The sequence below is a fragment of the Coenobita brevimanus genome, chromosome 18 (assembly GCF_032717465.1).
Source record: "Coenobita brevimanus isolate Jiangsu-jjx chromosome 18, ASM3271746v2, whole genome shotgun sequence".
NCBI classification, from domain to species: Eukaryota; Metazoa; Arthropoda; class Malacostraca; order Decapoda; family Coenobitidae; genus Coenobita; species Coenobita brevimanus.
The window spans coordinates 12,073,108-12,093,600 of NC_136971.1; positions in this window are offsets into that span (position 1 = coordinate 12,073,108).

A 20,493-nucleotide genomic window follows, 5' to 3' on the forward strand; every position below is an offset into this window, starting at 1 on the left:
ACCCAACCCATTCCCCTTTTCAGCCTGGTTTCACTTCATTCGTTTCCTTCTCCACCCAGTTCCTTCCACACACATTTCCTTCACCGCCGACTTTCTTTCCCACTCATTTTCTACCCCACCCAGCTTCATCTCCACCCATTTCTCTCCCCAGCACCTCCCAGGCCTCCTTATCTTGTTCTCCCCTCTCCCCCATTCCATTCAGTCCCATCCACTTCATTTCTCTCTCTCTCTCTCTCTCTCTCTCTCTCTCTCTCTCGCCCATTTTCTGTTCTTCTTTATCTTCTCTTTACATTTTCTCTCGTGTCGCTCGCAAACTAACCTATTTTCTCACCAAGCCAGCCTTCCTCCTCCCCAGGCTAACCCATTTTCTCTCCACACCATCTCAGTTCTATCCCCCTGTGTCATCTTCCACCCTCTCTTTTACTTACAAGAAAGTTACGTGAGTCCCAGGGACTTCGTCCAGTTCCTTTTCCTTTGGTTTAAGTTACTAGGGAAGTGTAAGTTGCAGTTCCCACCCGTGTCACCGTAATGTTGCATAAAAAGAAACACAAGCAGTACTTTTCCTGATGTGGGTAGCTATTCCATACATCCCGTAAGTCTTTGGTGTGGTGGTTATCTAGTAAGAAGCCAAGAAAATGGAACACAACACTTAACGCTTTTCCAAATATGGGTAAAAGCAAGTCCAAACTCTCATAACATTCTTGGTCTCGTGCTGGTCGTTGGTCTGGTGGTGGTCTGTGTACAACTACAAGTCCTCGGGGTGAAGTGGTTAATTCAGATACCAACTTTTCCAATCAGACAGGACTGAAAAACCATTCGAATCTCTCTTGACATAACTACTTCATGCTTTTGCTGCATACGTCTTTTCAGCATTTCGATGCAACGGGACAAGTACGTACACACACACACACACACACACACACACACACACACACACACACACACACACACACACACACACACACACACACACACACACACACACACACACACACACACACACACACACACACACACACACACACACACACACACACACAGAAAATATCATAGTGTAGACTTTAAGTTCCCTCGTCCCAGCTCGGCCTTTAATCTCCTCTTCATTTACCTCTGAGCGGATTATTTCCTGACTCCATTCATTATTAAAATTAATTGTACCACTTTAATTTCTTTTCTCCCCGTCTTGCCAGTCATTTCCCCGTCTTTGTCTTCTTATTAACCATTATCCATCTCCCCTCTCCATCTTCCCTTAAGCGCTTTCATATGCATCTTTTCCTCCTCGCCCACATCCTCTTCCCTCCCGTCTTATTCTTTCCGACGTTTCTTAATCTCCATCTGCCCCCTTGCGTCAGAAGCTTCACAAGCATCTGCTCCACGACTCCCCTCCCCAGCCTCCCCTCGACACACACACTGCTTCCCTGCACACCACACAGCGCCCCCCGTCCCTTCACATAACCCCCCCCCTGCTCCCCCTCCTCACACATCCCCCCTGCTTCCCTGGCCCTCTGCCCCCTCCAGCGTCTTAGTCTTCTCTGTTCCCCGTCCAAGCAGAGCCTCGTCTTGCCTGAAGGAGGATTTACCTGGAGGCTGACAAGTGGAGCTCAGAACAGGCTTACTTGAGTCCAAGGTCCGCGGGAGTGGGTGGACTTTTTTTGTGGCCATTTTTTTTTTTCTTCAAAAGGGAATTAGTGTGTGTGTGTGTGTGTGTGTGTGTGTGTGTGTGTGTGTGTGTGTGTGTGTGTGTGTGTTCGTGAGTGTGTGTGTGTTCGTGAGTGTGTGTGTGTTCGTGAGTGTGTGTGTGTTCGTGAGTGTGTGTGTGTGTGTGTGTGTGTGTGTGTGTGTGTGTGTGTTCGTGTGTGTGTGTGTGTGTGTGTGTGTGTGTGTGTGTGTGTGTGTGTGTGTGTGTGTGTGTGTGTGTGTGTGTGTGTGTGTGTGTGCACTTAAGATGACTGTGTCCCAGACGAGTTTAGTGGAGTTTGTGTTTGAGTCAAGTATGTTTTTGAACGAGTTGGAATGGATATGTGCTTTGAAGTAGTTCGCAGCCATGTTTGTGTAGAGGAGTTTAGATGGAGACGAAGTTTCTGTAGATTGCTAAACGACTCCCTGAATTACATAGTCCCCCCTCCAAAATTGTTTCCATTGCAGGCTCGGGTCGCTGTAAATGTTGGTAGTTCTCTGAGGATCGCTTTCTCCTGGGCTTAGAAAGTTTTATGTCACCTCATCCTTTCCTGTTGCGGTTTCATTGTGCATTTGTTGTTAACCCCTTTAATTCGGTGGCTTCATTTTTCGTTTCATTTTTGCTAGCTTCAGACGATTTTACTGAGCTTGGAAAGGATACCTCTCTTTTTGATGGGGTTAGTAAAGACTCTGTCAAACATTTTTATTTCCCATAGCCTCCCAGGCTGAATAAAATAGTCTTTAGGTACCGAGAATAAATCAGAGAAGAGTGTCGTAGGAGGCAAGAAGTTAATATTTTTTTCCTAAGTTATATATACCTACATGAAGGTGAAATCATACAAGTGACTATTAAAGTGCCATATGAAAACAAGCTGCCAGCAAAGAAGTGTTGTTGAACGTCTTAAGGCCAGAAGAAACGACTCTGTCACTGCACCTTGATATTTGATTTATGATATGTTGATGCAATTTTTTACTCCTATCTGCCCAAGAACTTCTTTTCATTTTATTCCTGGTGGTATCATGTGATTTGATTCAGTTTGGAGGAGTCCCATTGTACAGAATTTACTACAGGCTGTATCTGACCTCTCCAGTGTGAAAAGCCAGTCCCAAGCTGAATGAAATAAGAGATTGTGGCACTAGAGTGAAAAGCTTGTAATTGGTCTGAAGAAGTTAATGCTGATGACCACATGATGTATTTAGCCTACTGATGTTCTGTTGAATTTTTCCCGCTCAAATGGCCCGTCTTACATTGCATCCAATCCTTTTCACATTTAATTAAGTTTCATTTAGTATTTTTGTGACTGTGGCAATTCTGATAGATACTACCTGTGATACCATGCATGTTGAAGGTTACGTAAAGGAAAGACGTATCTCCTTGGTCACCCCTTCACACTTCTCCAGTTTCCTGTAATCAGATTCACTAATCTGTTTATATTTACGTCCATTCCCCCACCCCCCTAAAAAAAAAAAATGAAAATTGCAGAAGATAGCCACTTATTCGTATATCTGTACAATGATACTTTCGGAAAGATGTCCTGTGTGTGTGTGGGGGGGGTGAAGGAGGGCGCGCGCGCGCGCACACACACACACACACACACACACACACACACACACACACACACACACACACACACACACACACACACACACACACACACACACACACACACACACACACACACACACACACACACACACACACACACACACACACACACACACACACACACACACACACACACACACACACACACACACACACACACAAGTGCATGCATGCGTGAATGTGCTGGTGGCTTTTGCGCGTGTGTGAATTTGGCTCCCTCCTGTGTGTGTGTTGAGTCCCGATAAAAGATTAGCATTCAAGAAAAACTTAAATAAAAGCGTTCGACTGATCTCTTCCCTCATTCCCCCTTCTCTCCCGGTCTCCAATTCACCCCTCTTTCCCGGAGCAGAGGAGGGGAGAGAGACTAGGGCAGCTCACCTCCCCTCTGACCAGCATTTTGTCCCTGCTGCTAGTCTGAACGCCAAGGCCTCTAAAACAGTAACCTTTGAGCGGCTGATCCTTATCTTTGTGCCCCCTGATGCTTCGGCTTTGGTCCGGATTCTGTTTCGTTTGACTCTGTGTATTTGCATTCGAGGTGGAAGTTTGTGTGGGTTGGGATGTGTCAAGCGGTGTATTGAGAGGTGTGGCAAGGTGAGGTGTAGATGAGGTGTAGTTGTGTGAGGTGTGGTGTGGCAGTGTGAGGGTGTGTTGTTGAGGTGATGTGTTATGTCAGGTATGGCATGTGAGTTGCCTTGTTGTGTGAGGGCGTGTTGAGGTGATGTGTTGAGTGAGGTGTTGGTGTGCTTGTGCGAGGGTGTGTTGTGTTGGCGATGTATTAGGTGAGGAGTAGTTGTGTGAGGTATGTTGAGGCTGTTAGGTGAGGTTGTGTGAGATGACCTAGTATATTAATGAAAGTGTGGAGTGGTTTTATTTGGTGTAATTTTATAGTTGAGGCTGTGACAGGTATGGTTGTGTGAGATTGTGCATTAGTGTTCGGTGAAGTTGTGTGAAACTTACTGATGAGGTTGTGAGACGTCTGTGTTAAGTAAGGTTATATGGTAAATATTGTGTGCATTTCAGGTGGGTGTCTTATCAAGTGGGGCTGTTTGAGGCATGTGTGTAATTGTAGTTGTGCTGTGCTGTGAAGTGGGGCTTTGCGAGATTCAAATTCATGAGAAGAGTGTTCGGTGAGATTTTGAGAGGAGGTGGGAGGCGATATGTTGATTAAGGTGAGGCATCATGTGACGTAAATTATCTTAATACTAGCTGGTATGGATTTATTCATACCAAGTCAACAATTCACTAAAAGATCAAACTCTCCAAAATGGTTTGATGGCAATTGTGCCAGAGCAACAGCCCAAAAGTCATTAGCATATAACTCTTACTTAAAATCAAAAACACCTGAATCACTCTCCCAATTTAAAATTGCTAGAAATCATGCAAAAGCTGTATTAAATCTATCTAAATCAAACTTTCTTCAAAAGCAAGCATCAAAACTACTTAACAACCCTAATGACAATAGAATATTCTGGTCAACTCTTAATTCTTTCAATAATAACTTTAACAAGTCATCTTCCATTCCCCCACTAAAATCTTCAGATGGCAATATTACAAATGACCCACGTGGGAAAGCGGATATCTTTGCTAGTACCTTTGCAAGAAACTCTACCATAGATGATACCAGCCAGAATGTCTCAGTACTGGAACTTGATTCTCCCGAAATTGCCCCACTTAAAATACAGACAAGATTTGTAAAATCCATCCTAGACAATTTACCTACCAACAAAGCTCCAGGTCCAGATGGAATTCCGCCAATTGTTTTGAAAAAGTGTTCCCCTGAACTTGCCTCTGTCCTAGCTAAATTATTCAGACTATGCATACGTACTTCTTTATTCCCAAATTCATGGAAAGAAGCCAATATCCACCCAGTTCCGAAGAAAGGAAGTTCGTCTGACCCCTCCAATTACAGACCAATAGCTATCACATCTTCTCTTGGTAAGGTATTTGAAACTTTAATTAATAAGCATATTGTTAAACATCTTGAATCCAACAACTTAATTAATGATAGACAATACGGTTTTCGCCACGAAAGATCCACCATTGACATACTCAATTTCTTAACTCATACCATCCATCAATCAATTGATCTTTTGGAGAAACTCATGCAGTAGCTCTTGATATCTCTAAAGCTTTCGACAGAGTATGGCACCGTTCCCTGCTGTCCAAACTCCCTTGCTATGGACTAACGTCTTTTGTTCCTTTGATTTCTTCTTATCTTAGTGACAGGAAAATAAGAGTAAAAGTAGATGATGTATATTCGAATTTCCACTCAATTAACGCCGGCGTGCCACAGGGATCAGTTCTGGCGCCAACCCTATTTCTGGTTCATATTAATGATCTCTTATCTGTCACTCACAATCCCATTCACTCATATGCAGATGACTCAACACTACATAGTTCATTCACACTCAGACATCCATTTACAAAGTCTAATATCTCTACCTCTCAACTCAATACAGCCATCTCCATAAATCAAGATCTATCTACAATCAGTGAATGGGGACAAAACAACCTTGTCTCTTTTAATGCTAGTAAAACTAAATATATACAGTTTTACTAATAGACAGATATTGCCAGATTCGTACATTACTTTCAGTGCTACTAATATTCCCATCTCCAAAAGTATTGAAATTCTTGGTGTCTCACTTAACAGTGCCCTCAGCTGGACCTCTCATGTCAGATCACTTGCTAAAACCGCCTCAAAGAAACTTGGATTATTGTACAGAGTCCGTAACTTCTTCGCCGATGAGCAGTTAGCTATAATTTATAAGAGTCATGTGCGCTCTCAGCTTGAATATTGCTCACCCTTGTGGAATGGTTGTGGAGAGGTTGCATTAAGACAACTAGACAAAATTCAGAATAAAGCTGTTAGAATCATTAACAATCCTGCCATTACATATAAACTACCTCCCCTGCAAGTAAGAAAGACTGTTGCCTCCCTTGCATTATTTTACAGATATTTTTTTGGCAAATGCTCCGACGAAGTTGCGTCCATGGTGCCACCTCTCCATGCCTTCCCTCGTGCTACACGGGCATCTGGTAGCGCTCATGACTGGAATGTCACTCAACCACATTGCAGAACTTCTGCCTATCAGAATTCTTTCATTCCCCGAACTGCATCTCTCTGGAACTCGCTTCCCCAGAGTTGTTTTCCTCCAAATTTCAACCTACAACTGTTCAAGTCTAACTGTTACAGATATTTTATGAACAGAGGACACCAGTAATCTGGTGTATGGATTATTTTTTTTCTCCATTTGTTTTTCCTTCCTCCGTTCTGTTATTTAAAAAAAAAAAAAAAAAAAAATGTGAAGTGAATCTTTGTATGATTAACTGCTGCAGGATAGCGATTTGTTTGATTGTATAATAATTAACTCCTTCACCATGATGTTTTAATTAGCTTTTATGAAGTGAAAAAGAACCAGAGGCAGGAACCCCACATAGTTGTTTAGGAAAGAGAAAGAAGAAAAAGAAAGAGCCAAAGAGTCAGATTAAAGATCCTTCGATTTCGAGATGCCTAGACACATTGCGTTTAAATGTCAATCAATTTCACTCAGTATAATGAGTGCTGTAGAAATGACTAGGATAAATAAGAACACCTCCAACTTTGAAAATCCCTCCTAAGCTGACTATAACCACCCAGAGGTCGTAAACCAAAAAAGACTTACCCGGGCAATCAACAAACCCTTCATAGTTGTCAATTTTCACTCACCTTTACGGGTACATGATAAAGGGCAAACATTTCTCATTCATCCCAGCTCCAGTTTATTGCTCTCCTGGGCTCACAAAATTGTAAGCTGTGGCTCTGGCTTCAATACCGTACCAAAAAATAATGCCCACGCTCGAATAATAAATTACTCAACCTCCAAGAGCTGTCAGGAGGCTGGAGCATGAAATTCGTTGTTGTGAAGGCGAGTTTCCCATGATTTGTTTTCACTCCTGTGCATGACTTAAATTTACTTTTAATTGCAGATAGTGATTGAATGCATGACTGAATCATATCCTGTCCATTATCAGTCATGCTTATAATTTTTCATCGCAGATCACAGTTCTTGAAGTGAATTGCGTCCAGTCCTTGATTGCCCAGAAAGGATAGGAGTCCGAGCCTAGGCTACCTATTGCTTCCATTTAAGGTTAGGGTGGTCATTTGCTTTTTCTCCTAAGTGACATTTTAAGAGCAATATACCACAAGCTTCGCCGCGCTGACTAAGTGAGAAACATCTCTGTTAATCTGTGGGCCCATTAGCGCCATAGTTCGAGTCCTGGTGTGGGCAGCTGGCGTCACGCATCTCGGTTGTCCAGTCACCCTGTGTGTGTAGGTTGGTAAAATAAGTACAAAGGATAACACCTAGCGGAGGTAACTGTGGTAACCTGGATTATACAGTGGCTTGTATCCTAGGAGAGTGGGTGAATAACCCACCACAGGCTGAAAGGCCTATTTTACAAACATGAACACAGCGGCTTTGCGCCTTATGGCGTCTGTTCCCACTGTTACCTTACTTTTACCGCACAAAAGGAAGCTTCTGTGAGCTACATCCTGTTGGAGCGCTGGAGACCACTACACCACATGCGTATTTTGGTTACATGGTTATTTCGCAACGTAGTTAGTGATGTTTTCGACTACAAGAAACCGTTTTGCCTGTCACTCATTTTAGAATCACTTGGAGGCAGCTCTACTTTGGGTGAATGGATGGTTGGCGCCGTCACCACATTTTACTTGTTTTTTTTAATGTTTTAGGTTGAGATTAATCGGTGAAATTCGTGGAGTACCATATGCAAATTACGTAGAGGAATACGCTAAGTATCTGAAGTAGTATAAATATGCACATTACGTAGAATGCTAAATATAAATCACATACTGTACAATTTGTACGCAGAGTACAATTGTGAATAGTTGAGTGCATCATGTAAATTGAGTGAAAAATGTCTGGAGTGTCGTGGGAGGAGATCGTCATGTAAGGAAACACCTGGAGGTCGTTTTGTTGTGGCCACCACGTTTTATAGAATATTCTTGGCATTATCTGTCTACCTACCAATCTATCCATCTGTTTATCTGTTTATTATTATTATTTTTATTATTATTATTGTTTTATGAGAGAGAGAGAGAGAGAGAGAGAGAGAGAGAGTACCGTATGTGTTCTTGAAAATGTTGCAGGGGAAAAAATCTGTGCTGAATACTGGTCTTTTTGAGTTTTTCCTGTTTGCAGCAGCTGACGAGGGTGATGTGGGTGAGATGGGAGGGGGAGGAAAGGTTAAATATTCTGAATGTTGCTGTTTCCTTTACAATGTACATTTCTTCATTCTCACATTTCTTTTCTCCCTGTTGGCTTTTCTCTCCCCTCTCACTTTCCTCTCCCCTCCTTCACGTTTCTCTCTCCGCTCTCATTTTTCCTCATATTCCCCTCTCATTGCCGTTTCTACCCTTTCAGTGTCATCTTTCACCCATCTGTAATTCCTTCTTTGTCCAGCTTTCCTTTTTTGCCCTCTTTTTTTCCTTTATCACTTGTCTTTGTCTCCTCTATCTCCTGCGTCTCTCTCTCTCTCTCTCTCTCTCTCTCTCTCTCTCTCTCTCTCTCTCTCTCTCTCTCTCTCTCTCTCTCTCTCTCTCTCTCTGTAGAGTACTTTCTCCTCTTTTTCCTTTCCCTCTCATCTCTCCTCTACGTTTCTTTCCTACACCTGTCTTCCCTTTTCCATTCTCTTGTCTCCCTTATTTTCCTTTACCTTTCTCTTCCCTCCTTTTTTTATCTTTCTCTTCTCTTCCTAGCTCTCCTTCTCGTTCTTTCCTCCCCCTTTCTCTCCTCCCCCTTTCTCTCCTCTCCCCATCTCTCCTCCCCCTTTCTCTCTTCTCCCTTCCTCTCTTCTCTCTTTCTCTCTTCTCCCTTTCTCTCCACCCCCTTTCTCTCTTCTCCCTTTCTCCCCTCTCCCTTTCTCTCCACACCCTTTCTCTCCTTCCACTTTCTTTCCACTTCTTTCCTCTCCTCCCTGTTTCTCTCCTCTTCTTTTTTTCTTCTCCCATTTGCTCTTCGCCCTTTCTCTCCTCCCTCTTTCTTTCCTCTCCTCCCCTTTTCTCCACTCCCTTTCTCTCCTCCCTCTTGCTCCACTCCCTTTCTTTCCACACCCTCTCTCCACTCCCTCTCTTGCCTCCCCCTTTTCTCTCGTCCCCCTTTTTCTCCACCTTGTTTCTTTCCTCTCGCTTTCTCTCCACCCCTTCTCTCTCCTCTCTTTCCCGACTAATGCCTGAAGACTATCCCTGGCTCACAAGACCTCTCATTTAGAAGACCAATAGTGTCTACTGGGGAAACTCTACGCCTCTTGCACTCCATTCATTCTTTTCCTCTCTTCTCCTATTCTATTCCCTTTCTTTTCCTTCTCTTTTCCTTGCCGTCTACTTTTCCTCCCATGTCCTTTTACATTCCCTTTCTCTTCCTTGTCTTCTCCTTGTCACCTCCTTTTGCATTCCCTTTCTTTTCCTTCCTTTACCTCCTTGTGCAATTTCTTTCTTTTCCTCCTCTTTTCCTCGCACCTTGTTTTGCGTTCCCCGTCCGTTCCTCCTGTTTTCCTTCTCGTCTCTTTCTCTCTTCCCTCTGCATTCCCTTTCTTTTTCTTCTATTTTTCCTTGTTACCTTTTGCCTTCTCTTTCTGTTCCTCTTTTCCGTGTTTCCCCTTTTCTCACTTAAGTTTCCTCCCTTTCCTTGTCTTTTCCTTCTTTTTACCTTGCCTTTCTATTCCTCGTCTCCTTTTGCCCATCTTTTTCTCTTCTTTTCCCTGTCTTTTCCTATTCTTTTTCCTTTCAGCAATTTCAGTCTCGTACATTTGCTGGTCTCTTCAATTTCCCTTTCCTATCTTTTTGCTCTTTTATTTTCCTTGCTCAAAATTTTCGGATTCTTCCCCTTTTCTATCGTCTTTTGCATTTTCTTGCTCCTCTTTTCCAATCTATACCCTCATTTCACTCTTTTTCACTCCTTCTCCTCCGTTTACAAGTCCCCATTTCCATACCTTGTTCGTCATTCCTTCTGTCGTCTTTCATTTTTTCTTATTTCTTCCTCCTTTTTCTCCTCCTCCATTTCTCATTCAATCCCCCAACCCACCAAACCCTCCAGTCCAAGCCTGCAAGAAAAAGTGAGAAGGACCACCATGCAACATAGAAACACTGTAATGGAAATTTCATAGGAAGAATTAGAAGGTTAACACTTTAACACTATCTTAATGTGTAAGGGAGCCGTTGCATTAATTTCAAACGACAGTGCTGATGCTGCATTCACTATGATTTAAAAGAGGAAAACAATCACGTTTTTGCATTGTTGGGCCGCGAATGTGTTAAGTTGGGGATTCAGAGATATGTATTTATCAAAGCGACATTTAAATGTTGTTGCTGTACTGCTGTCTGCAACATTTCGAGGCAGCTTGTTCCATTTGTTGAAAACCTTGTCGAGAAAATGCTTCGCTTCATTCGACTGGAAACAATTTTCTATACTTTAGCTCAGGTGTAACCAGAATAGTCTACTGTGAAGTACTCATCGATTACCTTACTGTCATGTCCATTGGCTCCTCCCCCCCCCCCCTATATATATATAGAGAGAGAGAGAGAGAGAGAGAGAGAGAGAAGACCGCTAAATTCAAAGAATCCATCTATTTAAAATACGCCTTTGTTCTGCTCCACCGTTGCCCATTGTTACCTTTCCAATTAGCAGGTGTACCTCGCAAACACCAACACGTATTCAGAATATTTGCCCCGCTGAAACTACCAGTAATGAAGACCTCATAATTACTTGGGGTGGGTGGGTTGAGAGGGGTCACTACTTTCAGTTGACCCCAATTAGGTACCCAAACGCCTGCCAAAACCTTGTCATGAAATATTCACACGCGCACGCGCACACACACACACACACACACACACACACACACACACACACACACACTTACTTCAGTATTCTGACCATTTTTCGACACCAAGTCCTAAATATGGGACACGATAAGCAAATAATAATTCTTTCCTCTGACTCTGACTGCATACAAGATTACAACTGATATAAACGTAATTCAGTGTAATTAAACTTGCAATTCAGCCTGATGGGTAGGGTAATGAGGTGTATGTAATCTGATTAGAAAAGCTGGCAGTGTCGCATAGCTTGTTGACTGTTTCAGGAAAAAAATGTGCTTGGTGTGGCCTTGGCGGGTAGCAGACTTTTAATGTAGTGGGTAATTGAGCCTGCTATGTCTGATAGGCAAGGTAAATGCGGTGTATGTAATATGATTGGAAAAGTTTGGCAGTTCCTTAGGACAGGTTGAATGTACTAAAAACCGACCTCATAATTTTTTTTACCGTATTTTTCTTCATAATATTTGTGGAGGCCTGACCACTGAAACCTTAAGCACTTCTCCTTGGATGAAGACCCCCCATACCGTGACTTCCTTGCTAAGTCGTACTGTTCATGTTTTTTTGTATGGCATTTATGTTTTTTTTTTTTCTGAGTTGCATATACTGTATAAGAAATAATGATTATTAATGTGCATGGAAAATGAATTGCCAGTGAAGGAGTGCTGGAAGGTCTCTTCAAGTCCATAAGAACAATAACCCTAACATACTTTTCTACCATAACTGCTGGAGGACCAATACAGGGGTACACTTCAGTATTAAAATGAAAATAAGTTGCCGGACATTATGGGGCAACCAGGTTGGGGGGAAAAATGACGAAAGGACTCCACCTAATATATTTATCGTCTGGAAGGGAACTACTGAATGTCGCGATCAATACTCCGATGTGTATACGATACTCGTATTTTATCCTACTTCGCCAACGAAATTGGACGGAGGTCATGTATTTGCCCGTGCCTGTCTGCTTGTCAGAGTCTAAGATACCTTAAAAAGTTTTTATCAGATTTCAGTAAAATCTGGAAAAGTTTGGATTCAGTAAAGTCAAGGAAAATTTTAGATTCTGAAGTGGATACGGATCAGAACGCAGGAACGAATAGTTAATCTTATTGGTGTTGACGAAAGTGCGCGCTCTGAGACTGTGTAGTAGGAAGGCAGACTAAAACCGTCAAATTAATGGACGGTGTGAGACCATAAAAGTAGTTGTCTGGTGGAGAAGATGGGTTTCGGCAATAAATTATTTAAATTTAATGGCATTGATGAAGGTATGTGCCCCCCTGATTGCTATCCAGTTTCGACTGTTACTTTAAAGAAGGATAAACAAAAACTGTCTAATTTCCACAGCTCATTTAATCAATATTTTGCTTCATAACTACCAGGTGACCAAAAATAAGTAATGAGTTAAGTGATTGATAAACAGACGCAGTGATGCTTTTTGAGTCACCCAGATACTTCGTTAGGAACCAGTTAATTGCGTTTTTTCCTTATCAGTTTGTATTGTTCGCCACTTTTATAGTTTATATTTATGTTTGCCATGTTAGTATTCCTTTGCGTTATTTATGCCAACTGTGCTGATATCAGCAAGACATAAATAGCATACACGAGATGTTATGGTTTAATGTGCAAAGTAGTTCGACATCATGAGGTGCTGCGGTGGGGAGTCACCTAAGCCGACGGGAATTCAGCCCCTGGTTTCCCCATACACAGGCTGCCCACACCCGTGATCTCAACCCTGACAAGAACGTGAAACGCGCTCGCGCGCACGCGCACGCACGCGCACACGCGCACACACACACACACACACACACACACACACACACACACACACACACACACACACACACACACACACACACACACACACACACACACACACACACACACACACACACACACACACACACACACACACACACACACTTTTTGCTTGTTTTCTGTAAACAGTTGTATTGAACCTAACAGATTTTAAGAACTTGAGGGTCTGTATGTAGGCATTATTAAGCCGTCTGTCCCACGTAGCCTATGAAGGAAATCGTTGGGTATAACCATCTGGACCATCTGACAATAGATGGATTAAAATGAACCGAGGGCGTGATCTGGGTCGCACCATGAAGATGTCAAAAAGGAGATAAAAAAAAGTAAGTGTGGTGAGGAAAAGATTGAGTTGGATGGACTGAAAATTTAATGAAAGATGGGGTCAGTATTGGAAAGTAAATCCTGTGAAAATGTGTGGTGTAGGACTAGTGGTTTTAGTGCAGTGAAAGTTTATCATTATATTCCCATGGAATGAAACTCGGGGTTAGGAAATGGGCGTGTAAGGAAATGAGTGGGATGGGTTGGAATTGTGATTATTTTTAGAACCCATGAGCTTATACCCAGTGAAAATGTTAGCGGAAGGTTTAATTTCCTGAGTGCAGTGAAAGTATAGTCCAAAATTTTCTAACATCAAGATGAGTTGCATTGTTCTTTAATGCTTAACTTCTTAAACCATAAACGCGTCAAAAAATTCAAAGGGTTAATGGTGTTGTACCCTGATTCTACAAGGTTTCTGATCTCTGGCCATACCAAACATATTTGTGCCTGTACAAAGGAGGATGTTTGTGTAGAGGGCGTGTTGGTGGCGTGAGCGACTTTTGATCTGGCGTGTTGTTATGGCGACCGGGGATCAAAGAGAAGAGTAGCGAGAGTAACGAGGCTTTTTCCCCTCACTTCCCCTCACCAGGAAAAATTACCCCCTACGTCCCCCTCCCTCCCCTTTTCCCCTCCCTATACAAATCCCTTCTACTGTTACCCTCTTCTACCTACCTCAACCTCCAAACTTGTTGCTTTTTTGCCTTCTTTCCACTATCCACGTTTTTATTTATTTTTTCCTGCTTATCTGTGCACCGCATGGTCCTCTTCCTACCATTAAATCCATTTCCCTCGCTGTACTATACTTATAATATTTCCCTGCCAGTTAGTTACTTGTATCCTATTTTACTGTTTCACCATCTACCTACATCTTTACCCATTTCCCTCTCACTGCCTTTTTAGTTTGTGTTCTTACCTTTTTATTTGTATTGTAACTACCACCACGTTGTCCATCTTGCACTGCCATGTCTTCACCCATTTTCCTGCCCCTCCCATTTTTGTCTGTGGTATCCCTGAGTCTTTATTCATCTCTTCATTACCCCAGTATAATTTTTCCATTATCCATTACACACACACACACACACACACACACACACACACACACACACACACACACACACACACACACACACACACACACACACACACACACACACACACACACGCACATACGCATACACGGACACACACACACACACACACACACACACACACACACACACACACACACACACACACACACACACACACACACACACACACACACACACAATTTCTTCTACCCTCCTTCCTCAAAATCTTATCCCCTTTTCCTTTCCCTCCTCCCTTTATTAATTTGTGAGCTCTCTTTGCTTCTTCATTTTTCCACTGTCTCTAATTTTTTCATCCTCATCCTGCTTCACCATCTTTCCTCTCGCTACTTTTTTTCATATTACTTTCCCAAGTTGTATCTCTTCTCTGTTTTTATCCATCATCTATATATTTATTCATACTTATCAGTCCCCCTGCTATAGAGCCTTACATTCCTTATTTATCCAGTCTTTTTTTTTTTCTGTCACCTATCTCGTTTAAAATCTTCTTCTTTTGTCCCCCTCCACATCAGCTCTTTTATTCTTAGCTCAGGAATCCATTGTAACTTCGCCATTTATATATATATTTTTTTTAATTTTTGCAGTTTAGCTAGCCTCAGTTCTCACCTTCATCGAATATGTTCTTTACTCATTATTCTTTTTCTGGCCTTCATCCATGCCCCCCTTCCCCTTATGTTTTCCTCCCTCTCCCTCACCTTCTCTCCTTGCCCCGTATCATTCCTTTCCTCTGACCTCAACTTTGTCATCATCACCTATCTCTTCTCTCCACCTACCTATCCCTTCCTTTTTTCTCCGCTTTTCCGTCCCTACATCCCACCATTCCGTCCCTGAACCTCACATTTCCATCCCTTTCCCACGCCTTTTCCTCCCTACATCTCACCATTCTCTCTCTCCGCTCCCTACCCCACACCTTTACCTTGCCACCCCACAACTTTACCTTCTCTTTCCTCAAGTTTCCCTTCCTACCCCGCGCTTCTTCCTCCAGTTCTCATAATTTTTCCTCCCTTCTCATCTTTCCCTCCCTATCTCGTCAATTACTTCCTTCTCATTCTGTCATATTTCTCGAACATCCCTTCGACCCCGTCACCTTTCCTCTCCTACCCTTGTTTCCTTCCTCTTTCCTTCCGTGTTCCATCCCCTTCCCCATCCTCTCGCCTTCCACATCCCATCACCCCTCCTGGCCTGCCTTCTCCCCACCTATGGTCCTCGTTAACTTTTTCCTCACCTCTCTTTAAACCCAACTCACCTTTCACCTTAACTCTACTGGCAGACAGCAGTGCCATTATTCTCTCTTATCGTGTACCATAGAAGAAAAAAACATCTTTAGTGGAAGCAGAATTCTTTATTGCGGAAGAGTGGCACCCTAAGTGACGCGTTTTAAATGAGATTGGACTTATTGCTGTTGATATGATGGCAGTTTATGTTACGTCCAGTCTGAACTGGGGAGGCATGGCACTTTTTTCTCTTTCGTTTTTTCTGAGTGCACAGTTGCCATCAAAAATTCCTTTACACTTCTTAGGTTTCAAAATGATCCTCTTGAGAATAGGTGACTTTTGTTTTTTTATTTAGACTTTTTTTTTTTTTTTTAGGGGGAAACTGTAGTTGTGGTGGTGGTTTATACAGGCAGCATCTAGTCCTTCTAGTTCTAAAAGTCTCCCCAATATTTAGTAATAAGAATATAGTGGCAGCAAGTGCGTAGCAAGAGATACGTCATTGGATTTGAGAAGCCAATGGAGTGAAGGTACAGCCCTTCCAACGCACTGTAATTTAACTGTAGTCCATTCACTTTAACTTGGCGGATATTTTCAACCAATGGCAGCATTATTTCTGTTGCTCAGTGGCAGAAGAAACAGTACCACGGCTCTACATCCCCTCCATAGTTGTTCATCGTGACCAGCATTGCATTTTAGGGTTGACCTATTGTTGCAGCCCGCAGATCAAGAGGGAGAGATGGTAATTTTTCGCCTAGTTAATGTGAACGGAATATAGATAGCTTAACAAGATCTCATTAACGCCTAAGGCAGTTTTCAGAGGGTGTATAAGAACTTTTGGGCGTAACTATGCATTGACAAAACTCCCTTCACCTTTTTGGTTCTCTCTCTCTCTCTCTCTCTCTCTCTCCCTCCCTTAGTAGCGTGCGTCATTTTTCTATACCTCTTTTCTACATGATATTGAAAGGCGTTTTTAGCCTCTAGTTATTTCCTGTCACGTAAAACCTTCAAAGAAAAAAATAAAGCTCTATTACCTTGAACCTTCGCAAATCAAAAGAACTATTTTTTGTAAGCCGTCAAAACCAGTATAAAATCTGACACCGTGACTCCCCTACAAAAAAAAAAGGACATCAAAGAAATATTACATAAAAAATAACTTGAAAGCCTCCCTTCATACAAAAAAAAAAAAAAAAAAGCTAGCCGAAGCCCTTTAATTTCCCCTCTTCTTTCCTTCTTTATCTCCCTTATTTCTACCCCTGCTGTTTCTTTCCCCCTATCCCATCCTCCACTGATCTCCCCCTCACGCCTCCTCCCTCCTTCTCTCCCTTTTTCAACCCTTCCTACTATTCCCCATCTCCGCCGCTCCTCCCATTAATCTATTCTCTCTTCGCGTCTCCCTCCTCATTTTCCTTCCTACTCCCTTCTTCCTGTCCATCAATGTTCCGTTCCCTCGCCCACTCTTTCCTTCTGTCACCCTCATTCATATTCTCCCATTCCTCCTATCTCTCCCTTTAGACTCTTTCTCCCATCTCTTTCCCTATCCATTCCACATCTGACCGTTCCTCCTCTTCCTCTTCCTCTTTGTACTCCTATCTTCTTCCATTTTGCATCCCCATTCCCCCATCTCTTGCGACTTCCTCCTCTTCCTCCTGCTTTCACGGGTATCCTTCAGCATTTCAACCCTTTCCATTTCCTCTTCCTCTCCCTTCCTCTTCCTCTCCCTCTGCCTTCCTCTTTCTTCTTCCTCCTTTCCCATCCTTTTCCTCTCTCTTCCTCTTCCTTCCCTCTCTCACTTTCCCTCCATCTTTCCGCACCTTTCTTTCCTCTTGCTTTCCTTTTCCGTCTCTCACCCTCACCCTCATCCTCTTCCCAGTTCTTTCATCCTCTTCGTCTCCCCTTCCTCTCTTTCAGCCCTCTTCAGCTTCCCACTCCCTTACCCTCCTTCCTCCCCGCCCCCCCCCTTCTCCCCACTAAAGGTAATTAACTAATGATGACGTCAATAACAACCCGGTGATCAAGTTTCGTCTCTGGCTGGTGCACTAAATGAGAGTGACGGCAGCAAATTGGGTGTCGAGAGGAGCTGCCCCAAAATACCAATCGCTCAGGAAACCCTCAAAACTGACTACTTTGCTGGGTTTCCCGGTTGCTGGTGTGGGAAGGTGTAGATGGTGTGGAAATTAGATTTTTGAAGAGAGAGAGAGAGAGAGAGAGAGAGAGAGAGAGAGAGAGAGGGGGGGGAACGAGGATTGTGTGTGTGTGTGTGTGTGTGTGTGAGAGAGAGAGACAGAGAGAGAGAGAGAGAGAGAGAGGTGGGGGTTAGATATATGTAACATAAGTATTGAGTGTCAGGAATATGGTCATGTGTATGTATGTGATATATATGGTATAGTACATGCACTGAATTCTGTAGTCATGGAAACAGTGTCTGTATGTTCATAGGGCTATATACATTAAATCATACATGTACGTGTTGCAGTATGTGTGTGTACTATGTGTATGTGTGCAGGTGTAGCAGCGTACCGCCATAAAACAGGGCACCGTTTCACTTTACACATATATATTGCCACTGTGACCTGATACTGGCTCGCCCACTCACACTCCTGTCTGCACGTCCTCTTGCATTTCAGCCCACCTCTACCACCTCACTTCTCTCATGCTTTATATTTTATCATCTACTTCATTCCTAGTCCCCCTTTTATTTTCATCTCTCACCTGCTTTCACTTCTCTCTCTCGTTTCTCACTACACCTTCATCACCGAATTCTCTCTCCTACTGCATCATTTATCATATACCAATTCCTACCTATTTCACCTCATATTATTTGCTGCTTCCTCGTTTATCGTTTACTTTCTTCCCTCTCCTTACATCCTTCGCATTTTTTTTTTCCTCATTCCACCTCCATCACCTCACACTCACTCTTACTCCGTCTTTCATTTACAACATTCATCTTTCACTACTCTGTTTTTTTCAGTGCCATACATTTCCGGTCGACCCATGACCTCATTTCCTTTCTGACTTCGTTAGTGTTGTCTTAACTCTACCCATCCCAATTTTCTTCTCTTCGTTTTCTTTCATTATAGCCTACTGTTCTGTTTCAGTTTCCTTCCGTTGCTCTTCATATGCAGTCCTTATGTATCCATTTTATATCCCGCTCTTGCGTTTGCTGTCTTCGCTCGTGTTCTCATTCGCACATTTTCTCCTGCGTTTTCCTTTTCCCTCGACTTCTCTCTCCTGCAGTCCCTTTCACCCTCACTCTCCTCTATCCCACATGCTCTCTCGCCATCCTACCCCCTTCCAGAGAGGAGCTTCCCCTCCTTCCCCCTCCACATCCCCCTGAAGTGCGGCAACTGAGCGGTCCGTGAGATAAGACCAGCCTCATATATGAAGCATAATAACCCGACTCAAGCCTGGATCTCTCGGCACTGGGCTAATGTTCCCCCGACTGAATCGGTTTATAAATGGGTCTGGCAGCTCCCGACACAGATACTACGGCTGTGTTTTGTAGCGCTGGTCCGAGGTGGGGGACGTGTGCTGTGTGTAATTGTTATCTGTGCTCGCTCCGCTGCGTTGTGTTTTAGATATATAGAAATGGTTTATAGGTTGAAAGTTGTCACCGGTTTCATTCGTATTTTCTTTGGAATTGTGCTAAAATTCGGATTGGAGATTGAAAGATGTTGACAGTTAATTTTAAGTGTTGGTTGAATTGTGTTTAGTATATAGAAATGAGTGGCAGGCTGAGTATGATTTTTCTGTTTAATCATTATATTTACTCACTCAATCTGAGGGTTGTTAATTTTTTCCTCCCTCTTTTCAGTGTAATTGTTATATGTACTTCCTCTGTTGAATCGTTTAGTATGTAGAAACTGGTTACGGATTGAAAGATGTTGACCACCTCTTTCTGGTATCGTATATTATACTTTGTTTTTGGTACCACCACATAATAAGTTCTGGGGAGACTTCGAACTGAAGGCCATGAAATGGTTATAGACTAAAGCGTGTTCAGTCCTTTTTTTATTTATTTTTTTTCTATATAAGGATGATCGTTCGTTCGGGCTAAAAATTTTTTGCTATGTAGCACACGCCGCAACAGAGGACGTGTTGGTCAAGATGTAATTATTATCCTTTGATCCCTCGGGTGAACTGTGGTGCTGTCGTCAGTACCAGGACAAGGGACTTAACCCTTACGGGTCTTATTCGTACCTGAATATAACCGCTAAGCCAGAAGAGAGTATAAGTGGCGTTCCCAGCGTGATGTTATTTTTTTTATAACTTTTTTGTTTGTTTGTTTTACAAGTCTTACTTTCGTACCCCATTTCTCCATGTTGTTATCTACATATACGTTGCCCATTTGTGTGACGTTTGTTTTTTAATGAAATTGATTTATGACTGTGGACTGCACAAGGGTCATTAAAGCAGATGACCACTGTAGTTTTAAAATTTGATGAAGGGAATTTATGCGACCTTTACCTCCTTTCCGGTCGTCTGTTGTCGCCTGAAACCTGATCATTTCTTGAAAAAGATACTTCGGATGTTCTGTGTTTTATAGCATTGGTGGGTAAGGTAACGTGTATCAGTGTTAATGTTATCTTTGATCGCCCTGATATGTTGTAGAAGAAAATAAAGGCGTAGATCTATGCCTGGTGACAACGCATGGATAATTAAGGCAGAAACTCAGTTCATACTGTCAATCATCCGTTGAAATATGACCTGCAACCATAGATATTACACCAGGTCACAAGGCGTACTGCAGGGTGAACAGGGACAGTGGAGGGAGAAACATTGCCAGATCGTCTTACCAGTCCAAAAATCGAACTCTTGTATCTTCCAGTAGCGAGTTGGATGCGACAACCAGTGCACCACCTGTTCCTCCAGTCGTGTTGTCGTATGGAATCTGCCCGATATTCATGA